We start from the raw sequence: 22,856 nt of genomic DNA, 5'->3' as shown, positions 1-22,856 counted from the left end.
GTGTGCGGTTGTGGGTTACTAATGTATATGTATGGGATGTGCGGTTTTGATGCTTGCTCATTTTACGAGTTTAACTTCTTATTTGGATACCTTTCTCGCTAATATTAACAACTTTGTTACGATCCAATATACAAATTGTATATATATATATATATATATATATATATATATATATATATATATATATATATATATATATATATATATATATATATATATATATATATATATATATATATATATATATGTATATGTTCAAACAGTGTAAACATTAATCACCTTATACCCTAGCGCTTTCGTTTGTTTCAACACTTTCTTTCTCATTTATATACTTATTTGTAATTGTTCTTGTATTCTCATAAGATCCAGTGTTTTTGATAGTATATTCGTGGTTATTTTATTAATTTTTCTCATGGTCAGTAATTTTAAAAGTAATGCTTCTGTAGTTATGTACATCCTTAACACAAACTGTGTATAGTTCACTTTGTCCATTTATTTGGAAAAACGCTCGACACAAAAACAATCGCTCAAATAGCTTGATCAATTATCACTGCATTCAAGACAGTAATTGTTTAATATACACTCACTTCCTGATGGTTTTTATCTGAAGATGAATTCATATCTAGCTTGAAATTACATTTAGCATACGTTTAAATGCCAGTGTCACTGATACTTAATTTAAGTGTAGTCAGAGCTTGGCCACTTGTGACAATCATTTACTCAAAATAGACTCCGCTCAACAGCCTGATATAAGATATATATTTCAACACATACACTTAAAGATTGCTCTCTTATATACATATGTAATTTTAATTAATTTAATATAAATTGGAAAGGTTTGATTACCCTCTGACTAATTTACATATTTATATTGATTCTTGTGTTCAATAATTAGAACGGTATATTCACAAAGTAAGCATATTAAGTTGCAAAAACTAATGAATATTTGATACAAAGTATTTATTCTTTGACAAAAGGTAAACACAATGTATCATGATAAACTGTGACAATGCCATATTCATGGTTTGGCAAGGAAGACTGATCTAATGTTATAGCATTATTATCCCACTAATTATGGATGTGGACATTATCAGACTCCTGTAATGAAGATTTATGAAACTATTCCGCCATAAGCCTTCGGTTTCGGTCTATATACTATTTGGGGCTGCCTGGCATTTTTGTGCAGATAAATTTCAATAGAAATAAAAATAAATTACATAATATAAATTCCATCAGTATTTTTCTGTTACAAGGTCACATAACCCAAAACCGGAACTCCTGTTTACAGGATTACATGCAGTCAATTTGATATATAGCACACATTGTTCAGTGAATGCTGCCTAGGATTTGTAAAATAGAATGCAAATGACATGTTTTGGTATTAATTTGAAGGTATATTTGTAATCAATAAGATAAAGAGCCACTTTTGTGCTCTACTTTTTCTGTTGATGGTTCTCGGCTTTGAAAGTAGGTCATAATATTTGAGTAAAAATGGTCGTTCCACATGTGTCAAAACTGGTGTGCCTATTCTAAGGTAAATATTTTGAGTTACATCACATAGAATTTGATGGCATGCATTTTTTTCAAAAGATTATGCATTTATCTTTCCAATGATGCATAATTATATAGTGTTGAAACGCTTGGTCACTGTAAACCTTGATATCGAACATCAACTATTTTATATGTAATATAGAAGGAAATTAATTGCGCATGCGTAGCCTACTATTAATTATATTACCGTATTATTGTTGTGCGCGAGTTGTCTCCCTTCATAAGTTGGACACGGAAAAAAAACGCTTATTTATACAAAATTCATTTTTATTGTAAAGCATTTCATACATTGAGATATATTTTATATAGAGATAACTACTTATATCACAGACAACATGTTGCAAAACATTGATATCAAAAATAGCATTTAATTTTTGTATTTTTTAACATATGATTAATAATAAAAAAACACACACTCGTGACATTCCAAACGAATCGTGACTATAAATAATAAGTACATTATTATTGTTGTACGCGAGTTGTCTCCCTGCGCAATTTGGACACGGAAAAATTCGCTTCTTTATACAAAACTCATTTTTATTGTAAAGAATTCCACATATTGAGATACATTTTATATAAAAAATATCTACTTTTATTACAGACAACATGCTGCAAAACATTGATCCCAAATAAAGCATTTTATTTTTGTATTTTTAAGATGTGATTAATAATAAAAAACACACACTTGTAACATGCCAAATTACTCGTGCGTTTACCCTTATTATATAAAAAAATCTCTGCTTTCATAACTTATATAAATGTTACAAATAACTAACATTATATCGGGCACTATTACATGCGCGCATCTTTACTGGGCACTATTCAAAATGGCGCCCGCTGACTATGCGCGCGCATCTTCACCGGGCACTATATAAATTAACGGACCTTTGAAGCTTTTATACGCAAAGAAGAAACAAATTTATGTGAGGCATAATATTTTCAGTTAATTCCAGCAATGAATGCACACGCAATTTGAGTGTGTTGTCAAAAGTAAAAAAAAACAGTAAAATTAATAGAGTAGATTTCACGATAGTTTATCATGTTTTAAGAACATTGTTAAACTAACTAGGGTGTCTCCTCGCCTAATTTGTGAGTAAAACTTGAAATTGCTATATGAAATTCAAATGTAATATCGTTTACCTCAAGCGTTTAAGTGCGAGCCCAAGTGATCATTAAAATAAATATATGCTTTCCAACGATTATCTTTAATAATTATGAAACCTGAATGACGAAGGAATCTTTTTCATACATCAGATAGATATACTGTGTCATAAAAATGGCTTCTTCATCTTGGGAAATCTCTTATCTTGGTATAATCACTGAATATTGAAAGGCATTACAATTACATATTCTTAGTTGAGCCTTTTCACAAACATACGTAGTTCTATATACATAAGCGAAACTGATTTAAAACGGGATTTAAAACGAACAAATAGTTAAATTGTTAAACAATCTAAGTTGTAAAACCCGAACTAGAAGGGATTATTTTCAATAAAGCAGATATAAAAGCCGTGTTCGTTCAACAGTTTCGTAATGTGGGACATATTTCAAGCATACATCTTTGCGATCCTGAACACTTGCGATCCTGAACAGAACATAAAAAAGTTAAAAAGACACATATTCATGTGTTTAGTAACAAAAGAAAGAAGATTTCGTGAAAAGTTTGGACATGTACACATTAATCGTATGATAAAATATCTGATACATTGGCCCACGATTTGAGGGATGATCGATTAATTAGCAATACCGCTAACTTATAAAAAGTCACAAAAGACACAATAAAAAATATTTCAGCAAAAAACTCTAAACATTAAATCTGTATCAAACATGCACTTAATGCGTAATCAACTCTGTTTTTTCATTATCGTTTATGTCAACTCATTGGTCTGATAAACTATCTTCATAAGTTTCTCATCGATATCCCATACTATTAGCTGAATGCTGATTGAACGTTAAGCCATGTTAAACGCGTCACAAATATTGTCTACTTGAACAAGGGAGTAATTGTGATGGAAGAGCAAATGCTCGTCATTGCTGATGTAATACTTGAGTAGTACACGTGATGTTCGTGCGCAACATAGCTACCTTGACGATCGACAAGTCAGCAATCGCCTTTTGGCATACACGCGATTTATTTTAATAAAATATTAAAACAATAGTGTACTTCCCTCAGATTGTCATAAGGAAAGAACAATATACACAAGAAGTTCAAGTTTGTTCTCATTCGTGCATGTGCCCGTCAAATTCGAGAAAGGCACCACCGCACGCATTCCAAAGCGGGAGAGAGTCATAAATGTAATATTTTCATACAACTATGAAGAACATTTTTGCAAACAACCAACGTGTGTTATTTTTATTGATATCGTTGTTTTGAAACTTCAATCATTATCAAAGCGCTGTAGGCGTTGAAAGCCTTGGGCTAGATTAAGTGTGCTTGGGAAGAAGTTTTGTCCGAATTTCTACCTTTGTCCAAATTTATACGGATTGACCCTAGCGGTTTAGTGCAGAAGCTAATAGACTATCAGAAAAGAAATATTTGTTAATATACTACAGTTTACAAAGACGGTGGAGGACTACACGATACAGGTGGTGGGAACGATGACCTTTTGTTCAACACAAAAGATCAAGTAGAGGTTCGTCTACACAGGCAGTGAAGATACACAACAACAACAACAATAACATGGCCACAAAAAACTGTTATTGTTGGCGTCAAATAAATCACTTTCAATAGCCTAAAACAGCGTTCTATTACATAATTAACAGATCAGGAAAACACGCATACTTCCTTTGTAATGAGTATACAAAAGAAAATCCTCTTACTCTTATAAAGAACGGTGTAGAGATTGTGTAATTTGTCTCACGTACAACTTTTCGCGCTCGATTTGCGCGCTCGATCTGCGCAGTGAAATACCATAACCGGTTACTTCGTCTATTTCCGAAAATTATCGTGAATATTTCTTCTTTTTTTTCATTTTCTTTTTTTTCTGGAATGTGTTGTTATATAATTAGATGTATTATTATTTTGATTTATTAAAGCTTCTCTGCAAAATAATACGTTTAATGCAAAGAGCTCTTTGTTGTGAAAAATTGTTGGTCTTCAGACAATCTTTACTTTTATGCATATGACGCGTTTTCGATGATGTAAATAAATGTATTATTGAGTTCTTTTGCACTGAATATTTTTTTTACGTATTATTTAGTTGTTTTTTTTTTCGTAGTTTCTTTTAGATTTATTGACTAAACAAGTATCGTTATCCGTTTGTTTTGCATTACTGTAACACATGCGTTTGCCTACCAGTGTTTAGCGCATGCGCGAATATCCGGAATCATAACAATACCAAAGAACTGGTTTACAAACACCAATTATATATTTACTATTATTACAGGTACTTGTTTTTCCATCGAAATTATTTCCTAAATTGTAATTTATTTAAATATTTAGTTTGTTAATTAAGTGTAAAATGCGCTCTTCACATCCACGTGTTTAATTTAAAAAGGGATGCACATTGTACGTGTAGTCACTTTAAAGCACACGGGAACATTCAAGAACAACAACTACTAAATGTAATAATACGTAACACATACAAAATAGAATTGTTAAGCTAAACATATTTAATGTTACCTTAGATTCGACAGACTGTATCCAAACAACTCACGTCTTTCTTCTATTTGTCACAAATAGCCGCGAGACAAGATGTTTATGAACATATGTAAAAGCGAATTGTGAAGGAGTGTTAAACCAAAGCCTTTTCATACAAAAACTAGGTATTTCAAACGTCTGCTCGCCTTTGTCACGGTTTGCGGTTTATGTATATTAAGTATCGTCTTTCATAGATATTTTTTTACGATTTGCTGATAGAAGAGTGTTACCGGTAAACCTTCAACTCATTGACAATTATTTAACAAGTTAAACATACCCTTCTACGTTTATGACTAAATAGCTTGATTGAACAAATTATATCCGCATGAGAGAAATCACGACCCGTCAATATAAACTCGCCATTTGTCAATGTATCCATCATCTGATCATAACCTCGACCCATGTCAATATGTCTCCTTTCGGCTAATTATGACTACGAACTCTGTTACTATAGTACTTTCCTAACTATATTGAAGAAACTCGTTCCGTGCTTCAATTTTACTAACCATTTACTCCTACTTTTATAATTTATCTTCGTTTTGACTTTAAACTCGCATTTTATTAAAATATCCAAATATGTCAATTGACTTGTAATTATACACAGAACTAGTAGGACTACTCTAGAAGCAGAACTGCTGCGCTGAGCATTAATTCTAAATTCGTTATAAATGTAATAAATGGGAATATAATAACCAGTTTTTCCGCAATAAATCGAACTCCGGCAACAATAATGTACTGACATACGTTTTTCTGTGTAAATTGTCAAGTGCACACTGACACAAACATAGAATTATCTTTATTTCATAGCGCACGTACCATACCTAATAAATGTGTGATTATTAATATTGCTTTTCATTCCGAGTATACACATTATTTTATTATGTTTATCTACATGACAATCAGTGAGAAACACGAGCATAATTATGTTCAGGTCTACATGTAAAGTGTAATTTTTAGGAATGTTATATCTTTATTTTAACCGATAATTTAAACACGTATGGTTATTTAAATCCTACAAAATATGAAATTATGGTTACAAATTGCAATACGTTTGCATTCCCGAATTAAACAAAAAAAGGTTTAAATCAAAAAGCATTCAATTGTCCCGCTGTATTAGTCAAAGAAGACTAGATCAAACGTGATAATCTAAAGATAGCGAATATTTATAAAGATATCCGATCTCGCTGTGAAATAGGATAAACCGCAATAGAAAATTGCTTATCCAGCGTTTTACTCAGATCAATTTCGAAACATTTTGAAATACGTAAGAAGAGATCACAATTAATGAATGCAAAATTCAATGAGGAATTGTTCTAAACATAATAAATATTAGCGTTTTATTGTTCAAATAGTAAAATGAGATTACAAATTCTGGTGATGTTCAGATTATTTAGACTCAGTTGTGTACATTTGTCAGTTGTTTTATATAGTCACATTATTTGACCAGAATAGAATTAACAACTTAAGAGGAAGTCAATTGAACAAGTAAGTGCAACTGTTAAACCAGTGGTGTATCAATACCATCCGTAACATAACGTCTAATGCGTGAAACCAACAACGTCAATTTATGTCATTTTTTATAACGATGTCAAATATGAAAACTTTCAAAAACATTGTCCTCGAACTCCCAAAAGTCCTGGCCCCCATGTTTTTGTCATAATTTTGTTCTTGCAATGGTGAGTGAAACCACATTTTTCCGCTGCTCATCCGAATTATTTCCTCCTAATTGAATTCCATGTTGTTTTTTTTCAAAAATCTTGACACAACATTGAAACACATTTTTGAAAAAAAATATCTCAAAATTTCTCTTTAAAAAAATATTTGTTAAAGGAAGTATTGGTTTCTTTTTCAATATATTTTGCATATGCTGTTTTGTTTAGCCAAGAGGATACCAAATAATGACAAATCCAGAGGTTATTTCTATGTTGATTAAGCTCACCAACATTAACGTTGCTCTAACTTATGCCTTCATATATAACATTACCGTAATGAAGAATACAATAGTTTCCGTACTCATAACGATTTTTAAAGATTCAAGCGTACATCATCAAGGATACTGTTATGAACAGTAAACTCGTACAACAAAGGAAAACAAAACAAGGTGCGTGAAGCTGGTACACCGCTCAGTATTGACATCAGCTCCGCAAATTACCAATGCTGATCTGGCACAGCAACTTTTCATTTCAGATCAGTATTCATGTTGAAAGTGTAAGGGCGAATGCTGAGCAAGCTCAGCACCCAGCGCAACATTCAAGATCAGCATTTGTTTCAAAAGTGTTACTGCCAATGCTTAGTCAGTTTAGCACTCCAGCGCGACATTCAAGATCGGAATATTCGTTTTAAAAGTGTTACTGTGAATGCTGAGCCAACTCAGCACTCCAGCGCGACATTCTAGATCAGCATTTGTTTCAAAAGCGTTAAGGCAAATGCTGAGCCACCTCATTACTCAAGCGCGACATTTCAGATCAGCTTTCGTTTTTAAAGGCGTTTAGTTAAATGATGTGCCAGCTCAGCACTCCAGCGTGACATTCTAGATCAGCATTCGTTTCAAAGGCGTTTAGTTGTATGCTGAGCCAGCTCAGCACTCCAGCGCGACATTCCAGAGCAGTATTCAATTGTCAAGACGTTAAGTTGAATGCGTTATATATGGTTGAATATTTATAGTTGATAAAACTAATAATTTAATCTTGCTTAATTCAAGCATTGATATATATATATATATATATATATATATATATATATATATATATATATATATATATATATATATATATATATCTATATATATATATATATCGTATCAATGTAAAAAAGGATGAAACTTGATTAATAGTACAGATTATGCTAATGCATACATATACATGCATGAAGCTTACCTCAGTTGCGTAAATTTCTTGAAAAACTTTTGAGTCGGCGGTTAAAAATAATGGTCGGTCGGGTTACCGGAAACAAGACTTCTTTTTTAGGCCATCTTTTATCTTTTTTTCTTTTTTTCTTTTCTTTTTTTCAGGTTTTTTTGCTTTTCCAAGGTAGTAAAGATGTTTTTGTCAGAAACACAATGCCACATATTGCGCCGCTTTGAAATAAAATGTCAATATATCATTTGGCAGGTTTTAAAATTATCTCCCTTTTTTAGCTTATTACTTTCCTTGGATTGTATATTTTGATTTTTGACCTTGAAGGATAAAATTGACCTTGACCTTTCACCACTCAAAATGTGCAGCTCAATGAGATACACAAGCACGCCAAATCTCAAGTTGCTATCTGCAATATTGCAAAAGTTGTTGTCAATATTAAAGATTTCGGACGGACTTACAGATGGACAGACAGTTCAAATGCTATATGCCACCCTACCGGGGTATACAAATCACAGTGCTAAACTGGGATTACAAGATCCTGTTAGAATCATTCAATATATCTGGGTGTTTATAAAAAATGAAATATTATTATAAACAAGAGATTGCTAAGCAATATGGTCCCCTACCGGTGAAACTCCACCATTGTGAGTAAAAAAAAGTTTATTTTTATATGTTTGTTGTCATAGCAACCATAATTTTTTACGTAGGCACAAAATGAAATGACGTGCATAACCTCCATATTTGCATCTATCCATGTTTCAAGTTTCATGAAAAAATATCAAGATCTTTTAAAGCTATCGCAGGATCCAGAAAAGTGTGACGGACTGACTGACAGACAGACTGACAGACTGACAGACAGACGGAGTGCAAAGCATAAGTCCCCTCCGGTTTCACCGGTAGGGGACAATAAAATATCAAGTGAGCCTTTAATATAAAGAAGAAGTAAATCATGCTGGGCACAAAATATTTTGGCGCTTGGCTGGCATTGTCTCTGTTGCTAGGCCTGATGTCACTGTATCTTGTTTAAATACTCACCTTAAATTATACAAGAGCTGTAAGAAGACAGCGCGCTCGACTTTTCGAGTGCCTGTAAAAGATACGCTGTGAGACAATGTTGTTTGTCATATATATGTAGAAGATTACTGATTAATGTTGAATACGAAAAAAGGGAAGAATACATTTTAGGAACCTTGTCATGTGATAAATTGCAATAATGGAAATAATAAAACAACACCACTTTCCTGACATTTCATTTACTTCAATTGAATACTGCATACCAAATTTAATCAATTGTCTGCAAAACTGCATACATTAACATTATTCATATGAAATTACACTTTTCTGTATTATAGTACTGAAACAGCTGAAGCAGGGTGTGCTGAATCAAATGTCAGATTATTCATTTTAAACTACACCTGTAGAAGGGTAACAAAATATGTGACTTACTTCATGCTATACAACAAATGTTTGCAATTCTATAAATATCATTGACCAACATCCAAATCTCAGTTAACTGAACCATTGTGAAATTCAACGAACTAGTCATGAATTTCACAACAGGTTAATGACAAATTATTTTTCCCCAAAGAGACTTTAAAAAAAAGGTTCATGAGAGCATTGTTCTAACTAATGAACTGTTTACACATATGTAGTTCTTGGGCCAAAAAGCTCATTAACTGTGTAGAAGATCATGAACATTACCATTACACTGTTCATGAACATTTGGTTCATGAACTTTCAGATAATACGAAATTTATTTTCTTAATAAGAACCGAATGCAATAATTGTGCATATATTTATTATTAGCAATTATTACATAATGAGTTATTATGCGTCAAAAGACATAAACACCCAGAGGGTCAGTTCCATGTTGTCGTTGGCCAGTCGTATGATGAGGTAGATGTATGATGAAGTAGATCAGGAAATTGTAAGTCCTAACCCCTGTCACTCAGACCCTGTTGATCTGGCCCCGTGTTCACAAAACATTTTTGCAATCAAAAATTGATTTGAAATGACATCGATTTTCATTTTTGCCTATCAACTACAATGGAAATCCATGTTCAATGACAAGCAAAATCAATTTTCGATTGCAAAAACTGTTTTGTGAACACGGGGCCAGAAAGTCAATGTATTTTTTAATGTCAATGATATATTGTGCTAGTTTCAACTATGTTTACCCATGTTTAAGTGACGGATATGATAACAAAAAATGGTGGTTTTACAACAAGCGGGCATATGTGACTTCAATCCAAAACACATGAAATAGATAGTTTCAGGCTTTGATGATACAGTGAAATGACTGAAGGCAAATTGCGCTCTTAAAATGTGACCCATTTGACTTCATAGTATATTATTTCTGCAGACCTGAACAAGATATGGTGTGAAACAATTTAGTTTGTCATATATACGTACAAGATCGCTGAAATGAAAAATACAGGGAAACAAATAAATTTATTTAGTCAAACCTAGTCATTTTATACATTCCAATTATGGAAATTAAAATAAACTTAACAAAGACTGTCCACTTACTTAATCCGATTCATACTGCACATTGTGTTTCATCATTGTCAGCTAAACTGTATAAATTTACATTATTAATATAAAATTACACTTATTTGTATTAACAAATTTATCCGCTCCTTTAAGACATGTTTAGATCAGGATGTACATGATCAAATATCACATTATACAAATCTGCACATGTAGAGGCGAAACAAAATACCCAAATATTTTCGTGACATAAAGCACATCTTAAGAATGCTGTAAAGATGAATAACTAACATAAAAAAACTCAGTTAACCGCCATTTGTAACACTGAAAGCTTAGGCTGGTCAAAGTCATGGCAAAAAAGAGTTAATAATTACATTAATTTTGTAGGAACCATTGTGTTAGTTAATTAACAGCTCATGAAATCAAAATGAAAACAAAAAGGTTAATACAAGTATTTTTGTTATTAATGAACTTTTCATGAATCTGCAGTCCATTATAAGGCTAATAAGTTAAGTAATCAGAGTTTCACAGTTACATTTTACTACACACTTACTACACAAAGTAAAATAATAAACTTTACCATAATTTATGAAAATTTGGTTCATGGACTTTCAGTTTGTAAATAAAGAAATTCATTTATTGTGTGATAAATCAATTCAAAAAGGTGCATACATTTATTATTATAACTTTGAAATAAAAAACAGGTACTTATAGTTAATTTATGTAATCAGTTCAAACGTATCTACAATCTCTTGCACGACGGTTACATTAGATTCACCTTTTTGTTGAGCTCAGAACAGACTATTTTTATGAGAGCGCCTAATTCATGTGATGATCATTCCAAGCGTTCATCATGATGGTTATAGTATACTAAACAATCCAGGGGGGGGGATTACTAATGTAATGCACGACTGTTGCTTTACATTCACATTTAAAGCAATCCATCTCATACCATAATATCTTATATCAGTCTTTATGCATAATGGTAATATGGATATGGTTGTTTGATGTTAACAAACCTACATGTTTGTGTCTCAGAGTATTTAAAATATACAATTACGTGTATATACCTACATATATTTGAATAAATCTTAAAAGGGCAATATATACAATATAAAAAGGTAGTATAAGTGACAAAGCTTTCAAAATCACTTGCCATATAATTCGTATTAATTTTAATGAATCTATCACTGGTTGATTCAATCAGTCAGCCTTATATGTGACGAAGGTGTTTATAAGTTTTTCCAAAGGAGGGGATCAGGATCAGGGGCGGATCCAGGATTTCTGTTTAGGAGGTCGGGATATTGGAAGATTTGCTGGGAGTCCAGGGGGCACTTAGGGGCCCCTGGTGGGTTCAAGGCAAAACCGTGCTAAGGGGACCAGGGGGCGAAGCTCCATGATTTTATTGATTTTGAAGGCTTTGACAATTACTTCTCGAGCATGTCACGCCTTGTGTACTTTCATAAAAGCACCTTCTTATAATGCCAAAAAGTGCAAAGCTTATATGTAATATGGATAAACCCGGCAACAGAGAGTCTAAAGTTAAAACATTTAGCGATTGTCAGTGATAAATGGTAAATGTTGTGTACGAAAAAGAAGAAAAATGAGTTTAAATAGGTGATTTAGATCTAGTTAAGTATGTAACATCAAATCAATTTACTTTACTTTGGTGATTTTAGGGGGGGGGCATACTCAGCGCCCGCCCCCCCCCTGGATCCGCCTATGTGGATAACACCTGATCACCAAACATGAATATTGGTACACGTTTGTTTCTGAAATAACGCAGGTATCGTTGTCATATGTGTCACTGTAGTTATTTTTCATGCACTTCAAATCACAATTTTCTGCTTGATCAAAACAAAGCTTGGGCATACCTTAGATGATTTACATATAATCAACGTTTATGGCCTTGTTTCAAAATGAGGCAATAGTCAAGTAGTATACTATCAACTTGCCATTTGAAAACTCTAATGGCAAGGGTTGGTATTATTTTTTTTTTCTGCAAAATATATCAATAATAAAAACATGTCTTCATCAATAGTGTTTAGACTAACATTTGTACATGTATAAATATGAAAATATGTCTGTTTTCAGGAAATACACTGCATGGATATTTATCGAAACAAAAAATCCCCATAAATAGAAAGGCATTTGTTCACCAGTAACATAATCATTAAAAAAGTGTCAAAATCAGACATGAGAAATTCAGTCCCCCTTGTACAATGTTGGAGAGTTCAAATGTGAACAAGAGCACCGTCTAGCGGGAGCAGACTGTTCATCTATTTTTATTTTTAAAGGTGAAGGGACCTATCTCAATACTTCAATCAAAAGGGGGAGGGGTGAGGGTGGAGAGGGATGTATAGCGTGGGTGTATGTTCATTTCTTTCAAAAAAGAAAAAAAATATTTGGGGAGATTCTTTGGTGAGGTGGTTCGACAGTCATTCAAAAATTAAATAATTAAAATAAGTATTTGTGTTTTTTAACAATTTAAGAAAAAAAATGATTTTCTTTTTTGTGGGAGGGGGGCCTCGGGAGTTCTGAGGTTGTGCCAGGGGTTGGTTTGGGGGTGTCCATTGTGGTATGTCAGGTTTTGTCAAAGTATGAATCAAAATTGATCATAAATAAAGAAGTTATGGCAATTTTAGTAAAATTTAAAAATTTGATTTTAAGAGTCAATGTCATTCAAGCGTCAAGGTCAAATTCAACTTTCAAGGTACAGTGCCTTCATGATAGTTAGAAATTGTCTCAAGTTTGAAAGCAATAGCCTTAATACTTTAGAAGTAAAATGAATCTTAGAACAAAATTTATGAAAATATTCAAAGTTACTAAGTAAAAAGGGCCATAATTGCATCAAAATACCTACCAGAGTTATGCAACTTGTCCCGTACAGTGCCCTCATGATATTTAGTAAGTTTTGCAACTATGAAAGCAATAGCTTTGAAACTTTAGGAATAAAGTTGACCTAAAAACAAAATTTAACCAAATGTTCAATTTTTTAAGTATGAAAGGGCGCATAATTCTGTAAAAATGCCAGTCACAGTTACATAACATGGCCTGCACAGTCCCCTTACAGTGTGATAGTTAGTAAGTGTTGCAAGTATGAAAGCAATAGCTTTGATACTTTAGGAATAAAGTGGACCTTAACACAAAACTTAACCAAATTCTCAATTTTCTAAGTATAAAAAGGACACATAATTCTTTCAAAATGCCAGCCAGTGTTATCTAACTTTGCCTGCCCAGTCCCCTCATGATAGTTAGTAAGTGTGCCATGTTTAAATGCAATACCTTTGATACTTTATGAGAAAAGTGGACCTAAGCAAAAAACTTAACCAAAACACAAAACTTGACCAGAGGCAGACGCTCAGGTAATGACAATAGCTCATTTTTTTAAATATCAGCTAATACGGGCATAATGATAATACAGAAGTATTTTACAGAAGAAGTTAATGAGCTGCATTCCTACACGGATCTGCTTTCCAAAACACAGGACATAAAATATAAATTGATTTTCAACAACATGGGAATCCATTTTCCAAGCTACATACTGCATGAGTTCAATGAGAAGATATCCATACGACAGTAGTAAACCCATAATTGTTATTGCCTCAGTTAAGGCGGTTCACGGGAACACAATTATTATTATTTACCCACAATTTCAAACCTTAAATTCACAAATGTGGTAATGGATAAAAATGAATTTTAAGCAATGCCATCAATGGTTTAACGGTTGTATCAGTCAGACTCATAGTATGGCATTTGCCAAGATTTTATTACTTAGATGTATAAAAATACCTGTACATTACTATAATAAGTTATTATCAAGTTATTTAAATTTTTATTAATTGTGAAATTGTTGTATACATGTAGTTATTGAGTTTATTTTGTTCTATCCTTTTTTGCATTATGATGTCTGTGTTTGTATTGTATTGAGCATATTGAAACCATAAATGATATTATTTTGCAATTGAATTGTGTGTGATAGTTAAATTGACTATACATTACCTCACAGGCTGGTCTGGTTTATGCTGTTTTGCACGTATATTTGTTTTCTTTGCTTGTGGGAGAGGGAGAGTGGGAGAGGGTTCAATAAGTTGAGACAAAAAACAACAAATTATAAAAATAACATTTAAAAGTGGACCCTAATAACCATATCCCTGATACTCTCAGTAAGATTACACAAAGGAAGAACCACTGGTATTTCTGACACTATGCCTCTTATACACTGGTCAACTGATTAAACAAAAATCTGCACAGCAACAGTTAGAAGAACAAAACTGCAAGAGTGAACATTTGATAATTAAAGTTCACCCAAATAGGTTGTTTGTTCTGTTGTGATATAGTGAAAGCCAGAAAGGTTTTGCATAAGAATTGAACCGTAATTATAGACTAGTATGAAACTTGATTTGTTAATTTATAATACTAATACAATACACACTGAATATTTCTCAATCATCATCATCATCATCATCATAATCATCATCATCATCATCATCATCATCATCATCATCAGTATTAACATCATCATCTTGCACATGAGGACAATAAACACGAAGACAATGATTATATTATTTTGTATCAATAATCAAAATAATTTAATAATATTCTATCATGTGTTTGTAAGCTCATTCAATTATTCTGTGTTCAGTATTACACTTAATTGTCGCATTTGTGTGATAAAATGCTTGTGATTAATAACTTTGCAATATTTGATGAACTCAATCCTAATAAATATTTAGAGATGTATTAAATATGTTTATTTCAGATATGTAACATCGCTGTTTATGCTTTAACGGCGATTTTTTAGTTATCCTATAGTGTAGGAAATATATTGTAAACTTCGTTATGGTGTTTTGTATTCTAAGTAAGTCTGTAATATGCATATGCGGTATAAAGTGTGCTGTGAATGCAAGTGGTTAGCGTAATTGAAATTCAGCATTTATCAGCAGTCACTGCAATCATATAAACTTACGTTAATACACATTTAAAATGAGCGTTCTTCTGTTCCGAAACTAAGTTTTTTAGCTAATTTACTATTTTCTGACGGATATTTGATGATAACATATTGGAGAAAGAGTGTCGCGTGCAAGAACCACATGACGTCCTGTAATGTTACTTTGAATAGCCATAACTTCATCAATTGTGCAGCGATTTCCATGAACTAGGTCCTATTCAAAGCAGAAATGAATTTCCTTTCTTGAAAAGAACATATCTTGTATTTTTACAAATGCTGGGTAAAATTTAAGATATAACACGATACACAACTCGCGTGACCTACTCGTCAACGATCAGACACGATTAATGAATAAAATCTTCAGAAGTAAAGACACACCTTCGCATTAGACCAATGAAATCACTCGTTTTTTTTAAATGTCGGCCAGTTGAAATTTATGTGAACAAAGGTTTCAATCTGCGCTGGACAGTTAGTTTTGATGCATGATGTAACGGCAAGAGCGATAAGAATGATTTTTCAAACGTTTTGTTGAATTATGGTTCCCAGGTCCGTGAACTTTGCAGGGAAAATGCCCTTCACTCATTGAAGATTTCTGACTTCGATCGGGTCTGATCCATGATGAGTAGGTCACGCGAGTTGTGTATTGTGTTCTTTCGTATTTCTTTTGTTTTGACTTGACTATATGTAGTTTAAATCAAAGCGCTGAAGGCACTGACGATTTTCGCTATTGAATAATATTACACGCAATTCATTTTTCAAAATCATTCGCAAGTTTGAAATGAACACATGCCATTACTTTATTCAACATAAAGTATGTGTTATAGCGCACGGGTCGAGTTTTGTGTGCACTTTTTATCATCCTTATTATTTCATAGAAATAACTTAGACAAAATAAAAACAACATGCTTTTTGGACGTTCTGAAACCATAGAAAGTATGATGAAAATTGTAATGAGAACTTAATATAAAGAAAATTTGCAGTCACCATCATATTAAAGGAATATTTTTTCTAATATCGAATTACTATCTCACCAAGAATATAAATTCATAATGAAAGTTCTGTGTACAATACTTTTGATATTGACACCATATACAAATTCAAAATATACAATAATCTTCGTATCTTGTATGTGGAGAAATAAAAGTATATAAACATTGCTGTTTATGCTTTACTTGTTACCCGAGCAGTTCACACGGTGTCAACAACGCTGACATAAACATAGGTATACAGCACTAATGCGCTTTTAGGCTTAGCTGTTTTACCTAGTTTTCATTTTAGTGACTTCTACATAATGCCAACAGACACGCATGAATATTTTCGAATATTTAATAAGCTGATTCGAGATACAACCTCTGAATTTTTGCTACATCACTGCGTATGTGCTCAATTCAAAGGATGTAGCACTGTTCAGTGTAAGGAATTCCGTTCTACTCTCTGTATGCTCAAACGACACAAATTGTGGTCCTGTTACAATTACGCGTTACAATCCATCTCGCAGAATTTCCCTTTCCCCTCCAAGATGAGAAAACAATCATTAGCGAAATAGTATATTGTCACGATAAGAGAAAATCGTTTAATTATCATACCCTATTGTTGGCCGTACTTGGTCAGCACGTCTGGAAATCATTCCTCAATGTGTGGATAGGCTGCCATTATTAACAAGTTTGCTATTTTTAATTCAATTTTGTAAAGAATTGTTCTTAAATGTGGCATTTTCAATTCGCAATGATATTTTTAATGACCCTCGTCATGCGAAAATGGGTCTCATTCCATATGCGCCAATCATATAAAAAGCTCACTCAGCTATCTCTCCTTCTGGTAAGGAGAAACATAACATATTGATTCGACAGTAAAGAACGATACTCATAACAAGGCATATGAGGACACATATGAAGTGCTCTCCTGCAGTATATTTTTTATCCTCTCACACTAATTTGTGGTTTGACAATGCTAAAACACATTTCATGCGGTAAATATGCAACTTACAAGTGAAAAAACACAACACAATAGTTTAACTTTTGTTTAATTGTAGTTTTTATTTAGAAAAGTTAATTGCAAACTTTATTTCGAAGTCAGCGTACACGCCGACTACATTTTTAAAAGATATTAATTGTTGTAAATATATTTTATATAATATATTTAGTTGTTTTCGGTTTTAGCGATTTTAAAGCATTTTCGAGGTTGCCTGTAGTATGCCTGTAGTAATTGATGAACTCATATCTAACTGTGTATGTATTGAGAACTGTGAATATATACAAGCTAAACCTTCTACTAACCTTCTACTATTGCGTTGCTAGCACCCGTAAATACTAAAGATCTTCGCTATATGTTGAGAACCAAAGAACGTTTTCCAGAAATACCCACTGTAGTAGCATGAACGAGGTTACGAAACAGGTCATTCGTATTATTGTTATAAATCGTTTGTTATATTCGGGTTAAGCGATTATGAAACATTTTTTTGTCTATCGTATCACTGAAGTTATTGCTGAACTTGTGTTCAACGTTTTATAAATTGAGAATATAAATAAGCGTTAACTTTTTCCCGAATCTATGAATAGCCTCAATTTACGACCTGTACTACGTCATTGAGGTGTATGTGAGAGCGTAACCTATTGCGTTGTTATCGCCCGTGGACTTTCCTTTGTTTATCGATAGGCGCATCTATTAATAGCCTCATATTATGAATGGACTGAGAAAAAATACTACGTCATGATGACGCTGCAGAAAGTGGACTATTTTATTTATTCATAAAAAATCTCCTCCGCGACACGTACAATACGATCATTGTTTATTGATTCTTTTCTATAAAAGCACCGTTCGAAACTATTGCATTTAACACGATATTAATATCATTTTTCCATTTGTGAATGAATGTAATTGGAGAACTCAAACCTCTTGCATAACTTATACAACTCTTTCTCGCGCGGATACGCGTAGTAAGCGGGTATTGGGCTCCTAGAAGCTTAGGCGTATCGACCTGAATTTAAGACTTACCACCTTAGACGGTCGCTAAGCGACCATCTAAAAACAACAAAATACTTGCATGTCATTGAATTTAACATTACATAAGACAAAAGGCAATTAAAAAATCCTCAACACGTGGACTGGCTAGCTACATCTAATAAAAGTATTTCTTTACTAATGTATCGATATTATTTAATTCTTTATAATAAAATGTTGGTGGAAAGTTTATGTTTAAAGCATTTACGGCCCTAAACAGCTAACAGATTATCAACTCAGGATAAAGATGATAATATTACATATCATCTGGTAGCATTTTATTCTTTGTTGTATCAAGCAATAATAACACACAGTAAACATTGCATTAAAATATCCATTTGAAGTTACACAAGATAGAAAGCATAAAATAATGTTATCCCAATGTTTTTGTCGTTTGCTACTGCAATAGGAACAAACGATAGTGAACTGTTGTTCTCTTCAAAGCCCTAAAAAGCTTTTCAAAAGCCAGAAAAAATGGTATTGGTGAATTAATAATTAATTTTCTTTCACAACAACAGCAACTTCAGTAACATCAAGGAATATGCAAATGACTAACAAATAAGTCACAAACAAACAAACGAATACAAAATTTCATTCAGCAATCATATAGTAAAAAATCTCACATCACAAAAATATCTCCAAAAACTGTTTAAAATATTCCATACATAAAAATCAAATTACTGTTTTAAAAGTCCAAGCTCCACAGAGGCCTTATGCAATATATACAACTCCACATAGATCTTCAACCATATTTTTCTTACCTATTTACCGTTAAGATTTTTAAGAAATTATGGCAATTGTTAGAGCCAAAGTCCAAATTCTATGTTCTTTTGCTCATTAAATAACATGAATACAAGTTTATGAAAACATTTCACTGCACATAAGAATACATCATTTATAAGGGCTTATATTGACAACATCTTCATTATATGGAAAAACATTGTTGACTCATATTGCAGTGTTTATTTTAAGCCCTTGGTTATGCATACATTAAGCATGCAATACAATTATCAAGGTATTATAATTGTAAAATGTTAATTTATGTTTATATATTTTGCTACTTTAGATGTCCATTTGATACTGTTTTCAATCTGTTAATAAAAACGTGGCCATGATTAAAAAGAGCTGTCAGAGGACTGCGCGCTCGGCTATTAGAGTGCATGACAGTATAATGTAACTCATCATAAGGGAAATGTTTATATTCAATAATTTATTTACGACGGTTTTTCAAAAATAAAAAAATAAAAATTTATTTTATTTATTTATATAATTTTATAGTTTTTTTTTGTTTTTTTTTGGGGGGGGCGGGTATCTATCAAAAATAAAATCTATCAAAAATAAAAAAGGGATACAAAAAACATTATTTTTTAGGGGGGGGGGCAACGATTCTGGGTTGGGGCGTGGGTATTGTTGGGTGGAATCCATTGTGGTATTCAGGTAAGTGTTGTTTTGGCAAAGTATTAATAAAATCTGAACATAAATAAAGAAGTTATGGCAATGTATCCAAAGTAATATGCATATTGTAAATGGAAAAAAGGGCCATAATTGTTACAAATTATTTGATACAGTTGTTTGCTCTTGTTTATAGATTAAGGTCATGTTGGTTAAGAAGTATGCAAAATATAAAAGCAATATGTCAAGGGATATAGAAAATATTTGAGATGGTACGCAAACTTTAAGATAAAAAATCTACATGAAAAAAGGGCCATAATTCTGTCATTTTGCTTGATACAGTTGTCTGCTCTTGTTTATAGATTGAGATCATGTTGGTAAAGAAGTATGCAAAATATAAAAGCAATAAGTCCAGGGATATAGAAAATATTTGAGATGGTACGCAAACTTTTACATAGACAAGAACTGTCAGACGACAGCTCTCTCGACTATTCTAGTGCTTGACAGAATAACGTAAGCCATCATGGGAAAATTGTTCATATTTAATAATTTATTAGAAGATCTTTCAAAAATAAAAAGGTAAAAAACATAACAAAAACTTGGGGGGGGGGGGTAAGAAGGGGTTGAGAGGGGGCTATAATGTGGGGTGTGGTAATTTATTAGATGATCTTTCAAAAATAATAAAACATAAAAAAATTAAAAAATCGGGTGGGGGAGGTTGGGGGCAGGGATTCTGGGTTGGGGCGTGGGGATTTGTTTGGGTGGAATCCATTGTGGTATTTAGGTTAGAGTTGTTTTGTCAAAGTATTTATAAAATCTAATCATAAATAAAGAAATTATGGCAATGTTACTAAAGTAATATGCATATTATAATGGAACATGGGCCATAATTCTTACAAAATGCTTGATACAGTTGTCTGCTCTTGTTTATAGATTGGGGTCATGTTGGTTAAGAAGTTTGCAAAATATGAAGGCAATATGCCAAGGGACATAGGACATATTTGAGGTGGTACGCAAACTCTAACATACATGTAGATTTATTACTGACATGCATATTCTAAGTGGAAAAGGGGCAATAATTATTACAAAATGCTTGATAGAGTTTTCTGCTCTTGTTAATAGGTTGGGGTCATGTTGGTAAAGAATTATGCAAAATATGAAAGCAATATGTCAAGGGACATTGGAAATATTTGGGGAAGTACGCAAACTTTAACATTTGCATGCTCATGCTTACCCCAACGCAAATGCTTACGCCGGGGTGAGTAGGATAGCTCCACTATATGTATTTCATATATAATAGTCGAGCTAATAATATAAGTGAACAAGCGAGCCCAACTGTCACAAGATATGCCCGATCAAAGGTTTTGGACACCATGCTCAATGCTTAAAATGCACCAAGTGACCTTGGAACCTAGTTATTGACCCGGCATGACCCATATTTGAACTTGACCTAGATATCATTTAGATGTAATATCTGACTAAATATGGTGAAGATCAGATACAAACTTCTTCAATTAGAGAGCGGACACCATGCTAAATGCTTGAAATGCAACATGTGACCTAGTGACCTCGTTTTTGCCCGGCATGACCCATATTTGAACTTGACCTACATATCATCTAGACACAACTTCTGACCAAATTAGGTGAAGATAAGATGAAAAATACGTCAATTAGAGAGCGGACACCATGCTAAATGCTTGAAATGCACTAAGTGACCTCGTCATCTAGTTTTTGACCCGGCATGACCCATATTTGAACTTGACCTACATATCATCTAGACACAACTTCTGACCAAATTTGGTGAAGATCGGGTTAAAACTATATCAATTAGAAAGCAGACACCATGCTTAATCCTTGAAATGCACTAAGTGACCCCGTGACCTAATTATTGACCCGGCATGACCCATATGCAAACTTGGCCTAAATATTGTCTAGACACAACTGTCCAAGTTTGGTGAAGATAGGATGAAAACTATTTGAAGTAGAGAAGTAAAGAAGTATGCAAAATATAAAAGCAATATGTCAAGGGACATGTGAAATATTTGGGGTAGTATGCAAACTTTAACATTTGCACGCTCACGCCGACGCCAGGATGAGTAGGATAGCTCCACTATAAATATTTCATATATAATAGTAGAGCTAAAATTGCAAGTAAATAAATAAAAACATTCTAGTGCACAGATTACATAGAAATTGCATAGAATTATTTCAAATATTTGGCCTCTACTAGAATTGTAAAAAATGTTTTATAAGTAAATGTATACATACATAAAAAATATTTTTATTCTATATGTACTTCTTAATAAATTGAACAGAACATAAACATAATAACCTGCTGCCTGTTGAAACATAGATGTAGCATTGGATGTCATTGAATACGTATTTTACTGAAGAAAATTTATGACGCATTTAAAAGATGATTGATATAATTTTGGCATTAAATTAAATAACCAACAAACACAAATTATACTCAATTAACACATCTGCTATAAGTGGCCAAAATGAGCCATGCATTGAATTTATCTTTATCTTTCCAGTTTCTTGATAATTTCTCTCTGAAAAATAATACCACTTTTTTGTAGTCGACAATATAAAACATGAACAACGTAAAAACCATGTTGGTCAGATATTTAGTTATAAACTATTTATTTTAGCTTGATTTCATCAAAAGCCTAAGGCTTATTTAATCGCTATCTGTTTCCTGGGCCTATAACCATTACTGGATGTCTTTGGGGAGATCATATGAATTCTTAAGTGGGGATAGAACCAGGGACCTCCCGATTGCTAGGGGGACACTATATCCACTTTGTCATGGTGACCTTTTGAGATATTTGAAATGCCTCTAACATAAACATCAGCCTTAAATATCTCAAAGGCTTTCAGCATGTTGTGGTCATTAAGACAATGAGACATTACCATTCCTAAGAGCAATGTTGTGGTAAAACTGGGCTTTATGTATGTGTGTAAATAATTG

The 22,856-nt window shown here is 32.8% G+C and overlaps 1 long non-coding RNA gene across 1 annotated transcript in view; it reads right to left on the bottom strand.

The window, feature by feature from the left end:
• The window catches only part of LOC127868130 (uncharacterized), a 42,180-nt gene extending 36,951 nt beyond the window's left edge, over positions 1 to 5,229 (bottom strand). The window contains exon 1 of the long non-coding RNA XR_008043893.1: positions 5,174 to 5,229. This is a non-coding gene — a long non-coding RNA (uncharacterized LOC127868130). The remainder of the gene's footprint in view (positions 1 to 5,173) is intronic.
• Between the last annotated feature and the right edge of the window lie 17,627 nt (positions 5,230 to 22,856).

Source organism: Dreissena polymorpha, chromosome 1 (genome assembly GCF_020536995.1).
Source record: "Dreissena polymorpha isolate Duluth1 chromosome 1, UMN_Dpol_1.0, whole genome shotgun sequence".
Lineage (NCBI taxonomy): Eukaryota > Metazoa > Mollusca > Bivalvia > Myida > Dreissenidae > Dreissena > Dreissena polymorpha.
This window is presented reverse-complemented; position numbering and strand designations above follow the sequence as displayed.